Raw genomic sequence first — 17,407 nt, 5'->3', positions numbered from 1 at the left:
GGGGAGGGACGGGAAAGCGGCGGGAGGCGATGCTGGGGCCGGCCTGAGGGAGCGGTGTGGAGGCGGAGGGACTGGGCTGAGGGGGAGTTCTGAGGGGTGGGCGGGAGCGGGCTGAGGGAACCGGGCTGAAGCTGAGGGGCGTTTCTGAGGGAAAGGCGGGAGCGGGCTGAGGGGAAATTCTGAGGGAGAGGTGTGGAAAAGCTGAGGGGAATTTCTGAGGAAAAGGTGAGAGTGAGTTGAGGGAACTGGGGCTTAAGGCTGGGGAAGTTCTGAGGGACAGGCAGGAGTGAGCTGAGGGAATTTGTGAGGGACAGGTAGTAAGGAGCTGAGGGAGTTTCTGAGGGGGATAGGCAGCAAGGAGTTGAGGGGAGATTCTGAGGAAAAGGCGGGAGCAGGCTGAGGGGAAATTCTGAGGAAAAGGCGGGAGCGGGCTGAGGGGAAATTCTGAGGGAGAGGTGTGAAAAAGCTGAGGGGAATTTCGGAGGAATATGTGGGGCTTAAGCCCGGGGAAGTTCTGAGGGGCAGGTGGGAGTGAGCTGAGGGAATTTGTGAGGCACAGGTCGTAAGGAGCTGAGGGAGTTTCTGAGGGATAGGCAGCAAGGAGTTGAGGGGAGATTCTGAGGGAAAATTGGGAGTAAGCTGAGGAGAAGTTCTGAGGGACAGGTGTGGAAAAGCTGAGGGGAATTTCTGAGGAAAAGGTGAGAGTGAGTTGAGGGAACTGGGGCTTAAGGCCAGGGAAGTTCTGAGGGACAGGCAGGAGCGAGCTGAGGGAGTTTGTGAGGGACAGGTAGTAAGGAGCTGAGGGACAGGCCGGAGCGAGCTGTGGGGAAATTCTGAGGGAGAGGGGTAAAAAAGCTGAGGGGAATTTTTGAGGGAGAGCCAAAAACAAGCTGAGGAAACCAAAGTGGCAGCTGAGGGGAGGCTGTGAGGGGCTGGGCAGCAGAGCAGGAGAGGGCCTGGTGCTGGGCCAAGGGACATCCCCAGCTTGTGCAGCTCAGTGACCAGAGGAGACAGGCTCCCTTTCAGTGAAGGAAGACAGACAGATCTGGGGATCGTTAGAGAATATACTGAAAAAATGGCTGGGATGCCTGTGGAAGGTGGAGAAGAAAAATCTGTTCTCTATTAGGCTGCAGTGTGTGGTGTGAGGCTGGGGGGTGTGGTGAAGATACATTCAGGGTTTCTCTGTTTGTTTTTAGGCCTCCTGTTACAAGGGCAGAGATGATTTGCGTTGGAGGCACTGGGAGACTGGAAAGGCTTCGGAGAAGAACAAGAAGAAGCTGTCTTGCTATGCCTAAACTAGTCCTGCATAAATGCATGTGTGTGAACCTCCATGGTCGTTCATGGCATCTCTCAGGAGCAGACCCAGGTCTGTGAGCTAGGGAAGGTGGCTGGGGTGAGTGAGGGGTGCAGGCAAGCCCTAATGTCAAATGATTTACAGTAGGCACTGATGGTGTTCCTCACGTTTACAGAGGAAAGATGATAGCAATGAAAGATTAATTCTTGCTCAAGATGAAACAAAAGCAGGGGAGGGTCATGAGTGCAACACGGTGTTTCTGGGTCCCAGTCAGTGCTCCTTAAATAAGGCTGTGATGCAGCTAGTATGGCATTTTGGGGATGATTTTGACAATAAAGAAGCATTAATACGTTTTCAGAAATGCCTACATCATAACCTTATTTGAACAGAATACGTGGCGCAAACTATTTGTCCTTACGAGGAGAAAAGACTGGGAAAGAGCCAAGGCAGTATGTCACTGTATGTTCCTGTTTATTCTACTTGCTTATTTTTCACATATTTTATAAAATGTGTATCTCCAATGACTAATACTTCTGAGTAACCAATTGGTGCCAGTAAATGGAAGTACCATCTGTAAGAAACTGATTTGTAGAAGCCAAGTTCTCAAACATATGAGGAGGAGGAGGTGTTATAACTTAGTGAGAGACGACTGAAGTGTGGACTTGGTTTTGGTAGTCTAGATGATTTTAGATGCGTTATGTAAGCAGGATGTGAAAGGAAAGGGGAAATGGAGACCAAAATGATGGAGCTCTTCTTCAGTAGGAACAAAGACAGGGTAGCCAGTGGTGACAGAAGGGGGAAGAAAAAGACAACATTTTGGGGAAAGATAGTGAATTCAATTTGAAATGCAGCAGCTGCCGCCTGCTGTGACACAGTGAAGAACGCAGTTCCGTGTGCCTACTCTGTGTCATTCAGTGACTGCAATAAAAGTAAGGTTAATTAAATGAAAGTGACTGAGATCACTTCTCTAATTTGTCCACCGTTTCACAGAGAAAAATATAAGACCTTTGGGCTAAGTTCATGCACTGCTGATACTGCTGAGGAGCTGCATGCTTATTTCTAATATACCAGTTAGACATTTTTTTCAAAGTTTCAGTTTCCCTCCTCCCTTCCTTCTTCTTTTGGAGAGCAACTTCTTAGAAGTAAAAGTCAGTCTAAGGTTGAGTCACTAAAGGTAAGAGAAATGTTTACACTTATCTGAGTTTGTCCTAATGAGGTCAGAGTCAAACTTCTGTGCTGATCTGGTAATTGATTTTATATATGGCAAGAAGTTTGTGCAGGGAAAAACAGAACTAACAAGATCACAGGAGCATCCTTAATTGTTTTGAAACAAAAGCTGCTAAAGAGTTCAAAATAATAGAATCAGAAGATCTCAATAAATGTCAAAGAGTGAAGGTGGAATGCAGCACAGCTGCAGACCAGTGAGACATACATTTTTTCATAGTTTTCCTTAAATGTTTGAGAAACAAAACATGGCAGAGCACATCCAAAGAGAGCAGTATAAATATTTCTTCTCATAGAGTATGCCTTACTTCATACAGTGCTCCCCTGGATAACAGTGGTAAATACTAGAAAAGCTTTTGTTTTATGAGTGAGAGGAGTCCTTTAAAGTTCAATTACATGTTTGTTCTTGCCTATGTTGAGAACTGTGAGCCTCTCAGGAGGTCTCTCCCTGCTTGGAAAAACATGTCAGGAGAAGCAGTGCAGAATTTCAATGTGGTACCTTTCGACAGGAGTTGCTTGGTGTTTTGGCAAAGAAATGTGTCGGGTCATTGGAGAGTACCAGCTTTTGGCTCAGGTTTCCCAAGCTTGAAGCATGACTCATCTTACAGATGGATGACAACAATATGACCTAGGAAACTAATTTTGAACACAGAAGTAAAACAGTTTATTTTGTAGGTTATTAGGCATCTATAGGGGGAAATGGAACATGTACAAGGCAAGAGCAAGTATTCACACTCAGGTGTGATATATTGTTGGCTGTTAAATGTAGTGCCATTTCACTTGCTTACCAGTATTTTTCAGTTGGCACCACACAGGTGAGCCTTTTAACGTACCTGACTCTTCCTGTCATGGCAAAGCAACAGCTGGGTTTTCTTCTTGCGAAGGGACTTGTTCCTCAGCTTTGTAAAACCTGTGACTACACAATGCTAACTCCCTCCCTCCCTTCCCCATGTTATGAACTAGGCTACATAGCTAAATGGGGATACATAAGCCAAATTTGTGTTTATATTTAAGATAGCAACAGAGAAATATATAAAAATGCATATAGAAAATTATCTTATGGTCAGCTGCTGTGCCTGTAAACACAACTCTGACATAGGCAACCTAATGGTGGGGTTACATAAGCTATGAGGTTTGATACAGGCTGACAAAAAATCATGAAGTGACAAGAAGGAGAGTCAGAGTATTAAAGTCCAGGATTCACACAGTTCTGGAATCAATAGCAATCTTTTTTTTTTTTGAAAAATACTTTTTTTCTCTCCAAGAACTCCATCACCTGGGTAGAGGATACAAGATTTGATTGTCTTATAGTGTATCTTTTGAAGTTGGTTCTTCCATTTTTAAAGCACTTATGAAGCAACTGGCAGTTCAGTATCTGCTTCTAACTCTGATACAAAACTGAATAAATGCTTTATTTTCTCCTGGCTCGTTGGTTCCGTAAAAGCCAAATATAAAAAATAGTACCCATATCTGGTCTGAGGATTAGTATGCCACTCCGTGCACTTGTAAAAATGTGTAATACAGTTCTCACCTAGCTGTACTCTAGATGCCAATACTTACTGTCTTTTAAGGATTTAGTCTCCTTCATACTCTGCAGCAGAGAAGTGCTAATAAGAGAAGTTGACTGTTTTCTGAACAAAGACCATATAAAATCAAGATCACTGCCCGTAGCTCTTACATTTGGCTGCACTTCCAAAGCAGAATCCTTTGCCTTCATTTGTGGGAAAGCATATAAAAAATCCCTCCATTTGTTAGAAAAAGTGATAAAATATGCATAAATGTCATAGCTGAAGGTCTGGGGATTTTATTATGTTAGATCAGAATGGCTCTGGGTGATGGAGCACTGGAACAGGCTGCCCAGGGAGGTTGTTGAGTCTCCTTCTCTGGAGATGCTCAAAGCCCGTCTGGATGCCTGCCTGGGCAACCTGCTGTAGGGAACCTGCTTTGGCAGGGGGGTTGGACCTGATGATCTCCTGAGGTCCCTTCCAACCCCTAAAATTCTGTGATCCTGTGATTATAGTGACAATATTGCTTTTACCAACAAATCCATAGTCGTATTTAAGAAATATATCAACTTAGTTTAACAAGGTCTATTTTCTGTAATCCCATGTCAACTGGCATTAGTTATATCACCCTCCTTTAATTATTTTTGTTGAATCCCATATTAATTAGACTTTCTGTTATTTTGCCTGGGATTGCTCTTTGACTGACAAGCCTATAATTACCTGGATTATCCCATTTATCCTTTAAAATTATTTTACATAACATTACAAGGAACATGCTAATTTTCTTTTTTATTCTGTGGAAATAAAATTATGATGTATTCATGCATTGTTAGGATTCAGATTTTCTCCTGGGGTTCCTGCTATGAACCGCCTTGCTATCTTTTAAGTTTTCAATACCGGTTACCACCACTGGGAGACACTATTAAACTGATTTGCGGTTGAAATGAAACTTCAGCTTCCATTACCATGTCTAATAGGCTAAAATTCAACCTTTTTAGCTTCTGTGAACAAGCTGCTTTGAGTTGCTTATAACATAACTAGACAAATTTCTTCTACAAAATACACTGGAAACTGGTGCTGTTCTGTAGTACAATAAAAAAACACACACTTCAAGCATGGCAAGAGTATGAAACTACATGATGTTTACAATTACTGGAAGCATAAAAGCAATTTATTTATCACAATCTCTCATACCTACAATAGTATGCATTTGATTTTCTTCCCACAACCCTTTTTTTCTTTGGATACAGTTCAAAAGTTTATCCTATCACTGAATTGCAAAGATGTGTACTATTTTGTTTCACCTACTTTCTGTACCTTTGTTCATTCCAGATACTTATGATGAGAGATCTAAAATATTTAAAGGAAAACAGCCTTTGTACTAGCATCATTAGGATGTTAAACTTTAGCTGATTAAGGAGCTTTCATTTATTTGTAGATGGTGGATTCTAGTCTTTTTGTTTTCATGATGTTTGTATTTGTTGTGTTGGAAATTACCAAAATAATTTAGATGGATTAAAGGAAGAGTCCACCAGACCAATCTTTTTGCCATCAAAATGCATTTGAGTTGGTTGGAGCCTTTACAATGAGATGACGCTCTGTTGTGCCTCAGCCTCTGCAGTAATTCCTGTATGGTTCAAAGGATAATCACAGTTACGGATGGAAAGACCTAACAGGTCACCTTTTCCACTCACTACCGAATTGGGATTGCTCCCTACAGTACGTCTGGCTCAAGTTTGGGTTAGTGCTGCAGAATATAATGCTCTAAGATATATTTATTTATATACCGTAGTAAATAGAAAACAGAGTTGTGTAAGGGTGACTTTTTTTTTTTTTTTTTCTCTTGTCCCCTGCTTTCAAAAGCACAAGGAGGAATTTCTGGGTGATTAATTTCCTCTTAGGTTCCCATCATGAGAAATCCAATGGGCTTGTGGCTGACCTGTGGGGAACTCCACTGTACAAATGAGATACAAAAGGCTTTCCCTGAGAGCTTGGAGATGTATATTGAAACTAAAAGAAAATAGATCATACTGTATTTTTGGTTTACAGCTGTGCTTCTTAGCTGTTTTGTATTTTACTCACTAAAACGGTATAAATAAATGTTTTATATAGCCATAACTACTCTATCTGCTGGGGAAACATATTGCCTAGCAGGGCTGGGCAAGTAACAGTTTATACTTGTTTTTTTTAAATTGTTTTCAAATAAAAAAAGGTAAAATTTCAAAATGCATTCTTTTGCCAGAGTGATTGTCAAGAACTAGTTCTTAGCCTGAAAATAATACAGATATTCCTCATAGTATATAGCAATACTTTAACCTTCACTGTTTAGTTCTGTAAGTAATGATATTATTTGTGTTTCCTAACTGCCAGGGTGTGAAAACTGACCAGCAGTGGATTTCTTGAATTTAATGTAAAAGTCATAAAATGACATATATACTGCTAACCATTTGAGGTTTTCATTTGGCAAATGTTCAAGCTTAAAATGTGTTTTTCATGATTATTCCCCTTATTAAAGCTCATTTGCTATTCATGGAAAGTGAGCACAAAAGGGATGTGAACAGTCAAAAGAAATCCATTTAAAAATTCAAATGAATATCCAAGGGAAATGGACTGCAGTGTTTGCCCAACTCTACTGGGCATACTCTGCTTATGAATGTCTTATTAGTAGGTGCCTTTGTCATTGTCCTTAAGGCTTTCATCACAAATGTTAGATGGTTCTGTTATGACTTCATATTGCAGTTATTATGCAAAATTCATTCCTGAAATTGCTAAAATAATTCTGTTAGAGTGCTGCTGTGTGAGAGGGTGTTCACCATGTGGGTGCTTCTTTTTCAAATCCGTCCAAAAGATGTATTTATTGTGATGCTGGCTACTGAGTTTCAGTGTGATGGAAAGGAGTCAAAGAAACTCAGATCGTCATCCTTTGCTGAAAGCTGTGAGATTACTTCCAGTGGCCTTGCTCATAGCCTCAGACACTCCAGTTATCCCTCTTGTAACTGCCTTTGTAGAAATAATACTTGCCTAGTGATGGGAAGACTCAGGATCATCAATTGTGAGAGCAAAAAGGAGTAACTGCTGTTTATTTTCTACTTACACCAAGCTCCTGCTTGCTAAGAGGCTGAGCACCACTGAGAAGAGTCTGGCTCTGCCTTCTTTACCTCCCTCCTGTCAGATATTTATACACACTCATAAAATCCACCTTGAACTTTCTCTTTTCAAGACTAAGTAGTCCTAGCTATTCTATCTTAAGGTACCTCACAGAATTTTTTATGCAGGGATAGACTTAAAATGAAACAAACAAAAGAATTTTCAGGGGTTTTGGTTTTTGCGTTCCTGGATGGCAGTTAGGAATTATTTTAATTACAGGTCTATATAAATATAAGAAAATTGACATGAAGCCCAACGGTAAAGACTAATACAAGTAGTTGCTCTTTAACATAAAAGCAAGTTGCAATAGCCCTAGCATGAGAGCCTACTATGTTACTCCTTGCTTACTCTAATGGTCTATAAGTTTTGTGTTATAGTTAAATAGTGTTATATTTGTGTGTCATCACTCCATATCATGCCATGTTGGAGGGTTGTGTGAGCAAATGCATGGTTTCTAAAGGTAGATTACAGAAAAATAATACGCTGCATCATTCAGCTTGAGGTTTTTGAGATGCATAAACTCGTGCAACGTGAGGTCAAAGGCTAGTGCTTTTCAGACAGGTCTTGCTTCTTAGCCAAATTTATAGCTGCTTGAATGGAGGCAAAGAAGGTCAAATAGTTTTCTAGGGATCATGTGCCAGCTGAGCAAGTCAGCCAGGACTTGAGCCAAAGATCCATTCTCTTGGTTCATCACCCCTGACTGTAAATAGTGGACTTCATTCTGGTTTATGAAGATCTTAGGCAGGTAGCATAATGTTTTATAAGTTTCTGGGAGATTCTGAACTGCTGCTACAATGAGAAATAGTTTAATGCCCTAAGAAAAAGTTGAGAAAAAAATAAGATACAAAAAATATTGTCAGAGGAAAAAATTAAAAACTATGTGTGACTTTTGTCTCTATCATAGCTTTCTGCTTTTGGGCTTTTCAGGATCTGGTACCAGTTGTATGGGATATAAATCACTGAGCCTGGGTTTAGGAGAGTTGTTGGTGCTTGGTGGACATTTTGGAAGTAAGCATGTGCCTCTACTATCTCCACCTATCGCTATAAACTAGAGGTGTAATTTTGAGAAAAAAAAATAATCCAAAACAACATAACATAAAAGTTTCCTTACAATTGAGCCTTGGACTGATAGTTTACTCTGCTGTTGAATAGTCTGGACCGGGACACACAGGGATTCTCTGGGACAACCAGTAACAGGTTACACAGACAGGCAGTCTGTCACCTCTGTCTCCATGACCACCTAGGGGAAAATCCACTGTGGATATTATATACATCACTTAACTTCACTCAAAGTAGGCATCTAAAGTTAAGGAGGTAGGCTGGCCTGGCTTCTTTCTAGTGGAGAAGAAAGTGACTTCTGTGCTTAGATACAGGTGACATGAATGCTCTTTTGGGCATAGCACTGCCCACTCAGTGCTGACAGTGTAAAGAGATTGCTACGTACATTTTATGTCCTCCCTTTGCAGGTCAGAAAGGAAAGTGGCTGCTGCTGCACATGGTCCAAACAAAATCATCAGAGCGTGTGCTTTTCCAGTGTAAAGAGGCTGACATAGGTTTCCTAAGACATTGTAGATAAATCAGTAATAAGACAGTATTTCAACACTTCCTATTTGGAAAAAAATAAAATTGTTTAGCTATAGAAATGGAGCTATGTTATGTGGCAGTGGATATGATCTGGAAGTTTCTGGGGACGTGAAGAACATGAGAACACCCATCAAATACCAAGATGCTCATTTAATCTAGTGAGAGACTGCCAAATTTTTATATTTTTTCATATCTCTCAATACTTATTTTAGGTATTTTTCCCTCTTTCTCTAGTTGTGATTCCTCATTCCGGTACGTAGTGTGTGCTACTGAGGAAGTGCAAGGCACCACTGTGAGGAGTGTCCCCACCTGTTGGACCAGCAAGGGCAGCTCTGCAGGTAAGAGAAAGTTTCTCTGCTGATGTAAATTGAATGCAAAAGAATAAACCTAGTTCTGTGGCAGAAATGTTCCAGTTCTGTGTTTAGCGTGAGGTGACATGAATAATCTTTCAGGAATGACAGCCTGTACCTTTAGAAGCATATAAGAAGATGGAGGGACAATGCTGGATTATTTTGATCTAATATTTTTTTGCTTAAAATTGAGTTCAGCAAGTTATTTACCAGCTTATCTCACCACCTTTCCTTTTTTTTTCTGTCCTTCTGTCTCTTCAGTTTCCTTTTTGGAATTTAATATCTCCCATTGGTGATTTCTGTTCCTTATCTTCCCTTGATCTATTTCTGCTTCTCTGTTAGATTCTGTCCCCTTGAATCTCCAACTAATGTCTCCCCATACGTCAGATTAAACAACAAAAAAAAAAGATGCAAGGCTGTGAAAAGAACTAGAAAATGTTTATGTGGTTGCAGCAGGCTGACCATTAAAATGACTTTATTTCTGCAGCATTTCAGATGCTGGGCTTGACAGTTTCATTTCCAAAACTATTTATACTCACAAAAGACCATAACAGCATTTCCATTATTTTCGTTTATGATTTTTTTTTTTTGCCTATATTTTATCAAGTTAGCTTCTTCTCTTCAGGCCTGATTTCAGACAATAGTAGTACAAAGTGGAAAAATCCTTTCTGAAAGAGACTGTAGCTTTTTAGCTATTAAAGCATCTTTCAGTGTCCCATCATATTTTTATCTCAGTGTACTTTTCAGCTTCTTCTGTTCATTTGATCCAGTGTTATGCAGGGGAGACTCAGATGAAAGTTTCACCTGAAGTGTGTATGCTCATAGCTGAGGAACCTTACTAAAAATGCCTTCCTTGTTATTCACCAAAGTCCTCTTGGTGCTCCAGGCATTACTTCCAGAGCATGCCGTGTGAAAGCAAAGCATAACCATAACTATTCTTTCACATTGAAACAGAGGGAGTAGTTATTTTGCTAAACTAGTACCAGTGAGCATCACAATAGGCTAGGACAAAGAAGAATTATCTATTTTTATTTTCTTGCTTTTCTAAATATAAGTGAGCATGTGTATGTCTAAGCATTTCTGTATGTGAAGTTTCATTTTTCTTTCTGCTTCTGAATTCGTTTCATTGAAAAGAAAAAAAGGCACGATTTGGTGTTTTAGAAAGGAAGCTAAAACTAGTATTAAATATTTTTGAACAACAATGTTGTATTGAATTCTGCATAAAGAGACTGTGAAATCTCATTCACTGGAAGTTTACAAGAACAAGTTATAAGTTTGCTAGGAGCAGTCTAGGTGTCAGCTCTCAGGATTTCTCTACAGACCACCAGGCCCCTGTGGTATCAGTGCTGTTAAAAGCCTAATTAAGACAACGCTTGCTATGATTTCATAGATTACAGCATAGTGATGTCTTTGTTTCCTTCCAGCCTTTTACTTCTGTACTCTTGCCATAATTCCAGTGCAATGGTAAAATAAGTTTGTGATGATGTATGATAATAACAACTGTCTGAACTGTGGCCCTTACTACAATCTCATTTGCTTGCCTCAGAGAGACTGCTTGCCCGGGAAGGTCAGCAGGTTGTTTGCTTCCTGTTGAGCTAATTGGCAGGGTAACAACCACCGCCTGCCAAGCAAATGCATTTGTTTAATCTCTGCTGGTTGTGGATAAAAACTGCCAATAGACAAAAGAGACCCTTTTTTAAAGAGCTAATTTAGTGCTGGATGAAGATGAGTTCTTCCCTTAAACTCCGAAGTATCAGTATTAGCTGCTGTAGATACGTACCAATAATATACATTCAACCTCAGTTTTGATCCCTCTCTTTACCTGACAGTGCTTTAGTAGATTAAGGGCACAACTTGCCTCAACCTAGTGTTAAAAGTTTACCAGAACCAGGTGAGTCTCGCATCCATAGTTCTGTACTTATAGGCTGATACTGATTGTAACTGCAAGATTAAATAGAACATAGGAGAGATGAGGAGCTTCTTGAATTTTTAAGAAGTGTGTAGCAGAATTTGCCAGTGGACAGTAGCTTTCCACTTCCGTATAAAGGGCATATGCAAGGCCCGAGACAGTCAGTGCAAAGATTCTTGTTAATGTTCATGAACTTTTGATCAAGTCCTAAAGACAGAGTCGAGATTTAAAGTGTATTGACTTTGAAACAAAGCCTCTGGTGCAATTACATAATTTCTATTATTCTCATTCAAACTGATGTGTGTTATTCATCATGCTGATCAGAACATGCTTTGCATCACTGTACTATTTCTGATTTGATGGTTGTGATAAACTTAGTAACCTCTTTCAGCCTGTGAAGTTACATGCTTCCTTCAGATCCTTCATTTAGCTCTAAGTGCTTTTTAAGTTTCAAAGGACAAAAATTACGTTTGTTTTGGCCATTTAGAGACTACTGGCAGGATAGCGATTTGTTATTGTTGTTTTTTTAAGAATTCTTTTAGTACTGCTTCATTTTTGTCTCGGAGATTTCCATATTCTCCATTTGCATGTTTTGTGACTGTCGTTGTTATCTCCATATAAAAGAGGGCTATCTGTTTGGTATCCTTAGGATTTGCAGGTTTTAATTAGAATGGATTTATGTTGATTAGAGTTGATGGGATTGAAATGCCATGTAGTTATTAATTTCCTAGTTTTAATTTTGCTACTTAGTCATATGTTACCAAAAATATCTTAGAAATATATTTTTCCCTTGTAAAGTGGCAAAACAGAGAAATAAATGCGTTGCGGCATGCTGTCGTTTTGTGAATAAACTTCTGGCGGATCCTGACTTTTTTTGTTGAGCTGGGTGAAAATGTAAAGAAACGTTTTCAGCCAAGTTTTCTTCAATTTTCTTTGAAAACTGAAATAGAACTTGTGGGAATTTGGTCATTTTCATTCTAGAGCTAGGATGTTAGTGAACATAATTCCCTGAAATTCCAAAATTTGAAAATGTCCATTGCAGTTCTCATATCTGTAGCATATGCAGTACAGACCCAGGTTCTGTGCAGAGATTAACGTTAATCAGCATATAGAATGGTATTTCCATTTGTACAGGTAGGAAAATGAGACATAAAATAACCCGTGGTCCACTCTGATACTCATTACAATCAGTCTGAAGATGATTTTCACTCTAACAGGATAAGGCTCTATGCAGAATGGACTAGCTCTGTAGGCTGCTCATCTCTGCAATAATGAATAAAAGCATGAACAAAAAGTGCCAGAGCAGATAAAAATTCAGATACCTCCTTTCCAAAAGGCCCATGCTGAGCTCTTTGAAGATGGAGATAGTAGACCACAGCACTGAGATACACAATTCCAGTTGGCAGAGTTTTGGGCTAGAAATTTCCGAGGTTTTCTTTATTCACTGATTTGTCATTGCAGATGTCAGCAGTTACTTTTCTTTAATTTTGCCTTTACTCTTGCTTTTATTATTATTATTATTTTGAGATTGTATATTACTGAATACACAGAAATCATATGGAGTTCTGGTTTTGATTAAAAACTCTGGATATTACCTTTCTGCAAAAAAATTATAATGTTTAAAAATAAATATGCTTATACAAAATGGGGTACAGTTAAGAGAGTGTTTATATTCAGTGTTCACATTCAACCACTTCCTAAAACTTCAGGGTAGAAGTCTATCATAAAGATAAATTCACAGCTTCTTTCATCTTGTCTCATTTTTCTATAATAAAACCTACTCCTGACTGAATACAAGACCAGTGAACTTAAACTTTCTTTCAAAGGAATCATAGCAATTTGATTTCCTTAGCGTGTCCAAAAAGCGCTGATTATGTAACAGTGCATTTAATACAGATTTAAGATCTCTCCTTAACATTATGGCTATCTGGAGATGGCCATTTGAAGAAAACTGGCTAACTTTTATGATAAATTTGCCTCAGCATATTTAGAGATACGTGTAAATAAGGTATAAATGAATATAACACATGGACTCATTTCAGAATGTCAGTCATCTGAATTTCTATCTGCTTTGGTCCTTACTTTACCTTTATTTTCTGTTTCACTTTTGCTAGCATTTGAAATTCCAGTCAGCTCTCTTCAGAGAGGAATTTGCTAAATGAGAGTAGTCTCTTGACTTCCCATGTGAAGGAGCAGAATTTTAGGGAATTAACTCTGTTGGTGTAAGCAGACAAGTTGAATCAGCCTTCTTTTAGCTGCTGGTTCGATTCCCCTTTTTTGCTCTGTGCTTGCTCATGGCTGTTCCAGCCTTTGGATTTCAGTGAAGGAGAAATTGTGGTACTTAGTATCACTCCGTCTTCACTGAAGATCTCTTGCACTGTTACTGTTTTACATCAGCTCCAGCAGATCGCCAATTTGGGCCTGCCGGTTTGGTTTCTGGTTTAAGGAAAGGCAAGTGCATTGTCTTTAAGGCACTGCTCTCTGGATGTTTGGACAAACTGAAGAGTCTGGTAATAGTCTGTGCAGATTTTTATTCAATTATAAATACTGCTGATACTGTTTGCTAAATGTTTGATGACTGCTTGGTGGTGTGAAATTGGGATTCCTCCCATACCCTTGATTCTAACTCATCCAGTACTAAGGGTAATGTCCCGCAGACACGCAGGACCCTTACAGGTACATTGTCCTTTAATTTTTAAAAACAGCATGTGAGAATGTGGTTGGAAGCAATGGGTTTCTTGCTGGAGTTGCAGTCTGTGTTTTCTTGATAGAAAAAACATCTAGTGTTTGAAGCTATCTGCATAGGATTTTTCACTAGAAAGACAGTAGTTGCGGCTGATTTATGTGGGTTTGCTACTGATTCTGCATTATATATGCTGCTCCTCATAATCTGCTTCTCTTTTTTTTTTGTTTTTTTTTGTGAACAATCTCCACTTCTCAGTACATATGCACAAGTCTCATAAGTATTAATAAAAAATTAGATGTTCGCAGATCACAGATCACAGTTCTAGAATGATTGTCAACCTATTTGGATATCCTTCTCTAATTCTTACCAATATCATGTGCTTCAAATGAAAGCAGAATGTCATCCTTGTTGCTAGCCTGTGCTTGGGGATCCTGATACATTTCATATAGAATTACATATCAAAACTTTCTGTATTCCAGATAGCTTGCCATTTATGCTATGAAGTTTGGGGACCATAACATACCATAGCGATTTTAACTGTTTAAGCTATCCTAATCTATCAGAACAGTTGATCTTTTCATACGACAAAAATGTTTGTCACAGCAGTCCTGCAGCAGGGAATTCCACTTGAATATTTTGCGAAAGATGGGCCTTTTATCCAGTTTCATTTATAATAAAAAGAGTAATAGCTGTGACTTTCTTAGCTATTTTTGTTAGTAGATCAAATTTCTCCCTGAAGTAATCAGCTATAGTTCAGTTGAATGAATGCTATTTCTCCCATTTGCATAATTGCATGATTATTTTCTTCAGCTTTACCAAATCCTTTTTTTATTTTTAAACTTATACCATACTAAACAAAGAATAATTTCATGTCCTGGTCTAGTGCAGATGCCTTGATTAAGAAAAATAGCAGTGATTAAGAATGATGGTCATACACATGATTAAGAGCAGAATTTGACCTCATATAGGATAAGATTTAATGAAAATCTCTAATCATTAGCTAGTTTTTAACTCAATTTCAGTGCCTTTTATGTTGTATATGGGGGAAAAGACTCCAAAGTTGTCTTTGTTCATGGAAAAAAACAATTGACATGATTGAACCAGGTCCTTTGTGCTTAGAATCTATTTGGAGTAGACTAGTAGCCGCTGGAACTGGTCTGTATGCTTCTGGTAGTGTTTCCCAGGATTAATGTTTTCTGATTTTTTTTTTCATTACCTCAGAGTACTGGAGCAATTTGAATGCACTTTCATATCTGTGAGAATGGGTACACATTATTAACAAAGGTAAATTCATTTTGTCTCTGTAGCTGTGAGGTATATGTAGGCTTTTCACCCTTTGGACTAAGGTATTGTATTTTTCCAAATTTGGTAGCTTAGTCAACAATTCTGTCACTGAAGAAAGTGAAATGTGAGTCCTAAGAATGCAGGCGTTACCTTTGCAAATGAGAATAAATTCTTGCAATTATTATTGGATAGATCAAGGAAGTCAAACAAAACATATGCAGAATTGTTTCTAGTTAGGAATGTATTTTCTATACTGCCTACAACTAATATGTTTGTATTTGATTTGGACACTTTGTATTTGTAGAAGGGAGTCATGCATAAATAAGGCCAACACTATTATTCAGTATTATTAATGATGTTGTCTACACTTAGATTCTCAAAAACCAGAAAACTAATAAATTTTACATATTGGAAAAAAAAATCACAGATAAATCAAACAAATATATAAATTCTTTAAAGTATTTAATATGTGTTAAGAGGACAGAATGATGAATTCAATATTGAAAACCAATATCAAGTTTACAATTATGTACCATTTATCATCACTGATTGCACAGACAGCATATTATTGCAGGGAACAGAATGATTCATAAACTAAAACCCTGAATGGCTTTATAAAAACTTAGAAGTCATGTTATGTCTGAAAAGCTTTGTTTTTCTCTTTCAGGCATTATTTTCAATAGTAAATTACACTTTCAGACACAAATTATGCATATTTAATTTCCTGAGCTTTAAAATTAAATGTGCAATAACTTTAGAGTATTGAAAACTGATGCATTTACAATCACCTGATTCTGTGTGGTGTAATTTTCTGAGGCCAAATTCCCCCTTTAAGAAAAAAGAACATATGGAAAATGTAAAAGTGGATAGGAACTAGTTTTGAATTGGACATGCAGAAGCAAGCAAATAGAAGCAGTAAAAAGTGCTCTTGAAGGTGATTTGGCTTTGAAGAGAAAGCGTGTACAAGTGGCAATTTCTTACTCAGCAGATCTCCCAGGGTAAATTTCTGCTTCCCCCAAAAGTCAATGGCAAAGCTCCCAGTGACTTCATTGTTTTCAAACTTCCATTGTCTGTCTGTACTGAAGGACATACCTGCTTACCTTTGTGAAAGTGCTGCACTTCTTTAAAGTCCTGTCACCCCAGCTGTGCTCTGGGAGAGAAAAATGAATTCTTTTCTGGCTCACACTTTATCAGCAGAATTATTAAGCAGTTTTCTGTTGCAGACTCACTCCTGTAATGCACTCCTGCTTTTTCTTTTTTCCCCTCCAAATTCTTTTCTCAGTTTCATGTGGCTGCTCAAGTTGCATGGGAATAACCAAAGATACGATTTCACCAAACTGAGGTTGTGTACCAATAACTGAGGGTTATTTTGTCCTTCAGAATTTCAAAACTCATTCTAAATTATGGAATAATCTTGCTAAGCTTGAAGATTCAGCTTGATGTTAGAGCTATAACTCTGAGCTAGACTCACTGAGTCGTCAACAAGAAGAAAAAAGCCAAAATACCTTCTTATTTGTAAATGGTGCATTTTTAAAATAGACTGAATTAGAATCAATGTAATGCAATCTCATGCTGTTTTTGTTTTTGTTTTTGTTTTTTTTTTACTCACCCTCTGTTTAGAGGGCAGTTGCATTTAAATAGAGACTGAATAAATGAGTATTACAGTAGTCAACCTCAGATGTAAAACACATACATTGCCAGTTGCATTGAAATTTACTATGGTCTACTACCCTTCAAACGGACAACCTTATTTCAGAGAATACAAGGACTATACTTTTGTTTCCAAATGAAACTGCTGAACTGTATGGGATTTTACATGAGAAGGAAGAGCAGGAATGAGTGCTTTGTCTCAAACATCTGTAAACATTCATGCAACAGTGTAATATCTTTTTTGACATTTAGGGTACTTGTAGTTTGACAGGACACTTCTCTTGAAAGTTTTAAAGAGAAGACAAAAAAACATTTAGAAACAAAATTATAGCAACAAACTGGCCTGAATTATTTTATGTAGACTGGTTCTGTCTCCATGCAATTCAGACAGCACCTTATATTTTGAAAAGATCAGGGAAGCTAAATAGTTTCCCCAACTGGAAACTGGTGACAGTGCTGAGTCACAAACAATGCCATCAGTATGGAGCAACTGGTGCTTTTAATATTCTTATACAAACAACAAAACTAATTACCTTTATTCAATAAATCTAGTTCAAATTTGATCTATTAAATTTTTTTAATTTTTGAAAATAATATAATAAACACGATTGCTAATTCATTATTGAAATTCATTATTAGGATGTTTATTAAAAAAAAAAAAAAGAACAAAAAGTAATTAAGAACAGGTAGGGAAAGATGGGGATGAATTGACCTCAGGCACCAGTAGTGCCGCAGCTCCTGGTCAGGTTGCCTTAACCATAGCTAATGAAGAAA

General features: G+C 38.3%; 1 protein-coding gene across 8 annotated transcripts in view; it reads left to right on the top strand.

Moving 5' to 3' along the window:
• Positions 1–7: 7 nt before the first annotated feature.
• The window catches only part of MEGF11 (multiple EGF like domains 11), a 282,729-nt gene continuing 265,329 nt past the window's right edge, over positions 8–17,407 (top strand). For 6 of the 8 annotated variants that reach the window (XR_011811898.1, XM_072043287.1, XM_072043283.1 and 3 more), the window contains exons 1-3: positions 161–1,097; positions 1,197–1,366; positions 8,989–9,092. The gene's annotated coding sequence lies outside the window, so the exon portion shown is untranslated. Of the gene's footprint in view, positions 55–160; positions 1,098–1,196; positions 1,367–8,988; positions 9,093–17,407 lie in introns of those variants that run through there. The other 2 variants (XM_072043285.1, XM_072043284.1) reach the window with 2 other exon arrangements.

Source organism: Anas platyrhynchos, chromosome 11, assembly GCF_047663525.1.
Source record: "Anas platyrhynchos isolate ZD024472 breed Pekin duck chromosome 11, IASCAAS_PekinDuck_T2T, whole genome shotgun sequence".
In the NCBI taxonomy this organism is placed as follows: Eukaryota; Metazoa; Chordata; class Aves; order Anseriformes; family Anatidae; genus Anas; species Anas platyrhynchos.
Note: the sequence above shows the minus strand (reverse complement) of the source record. Positions and strands in the feature narration are given on the sequence as shown.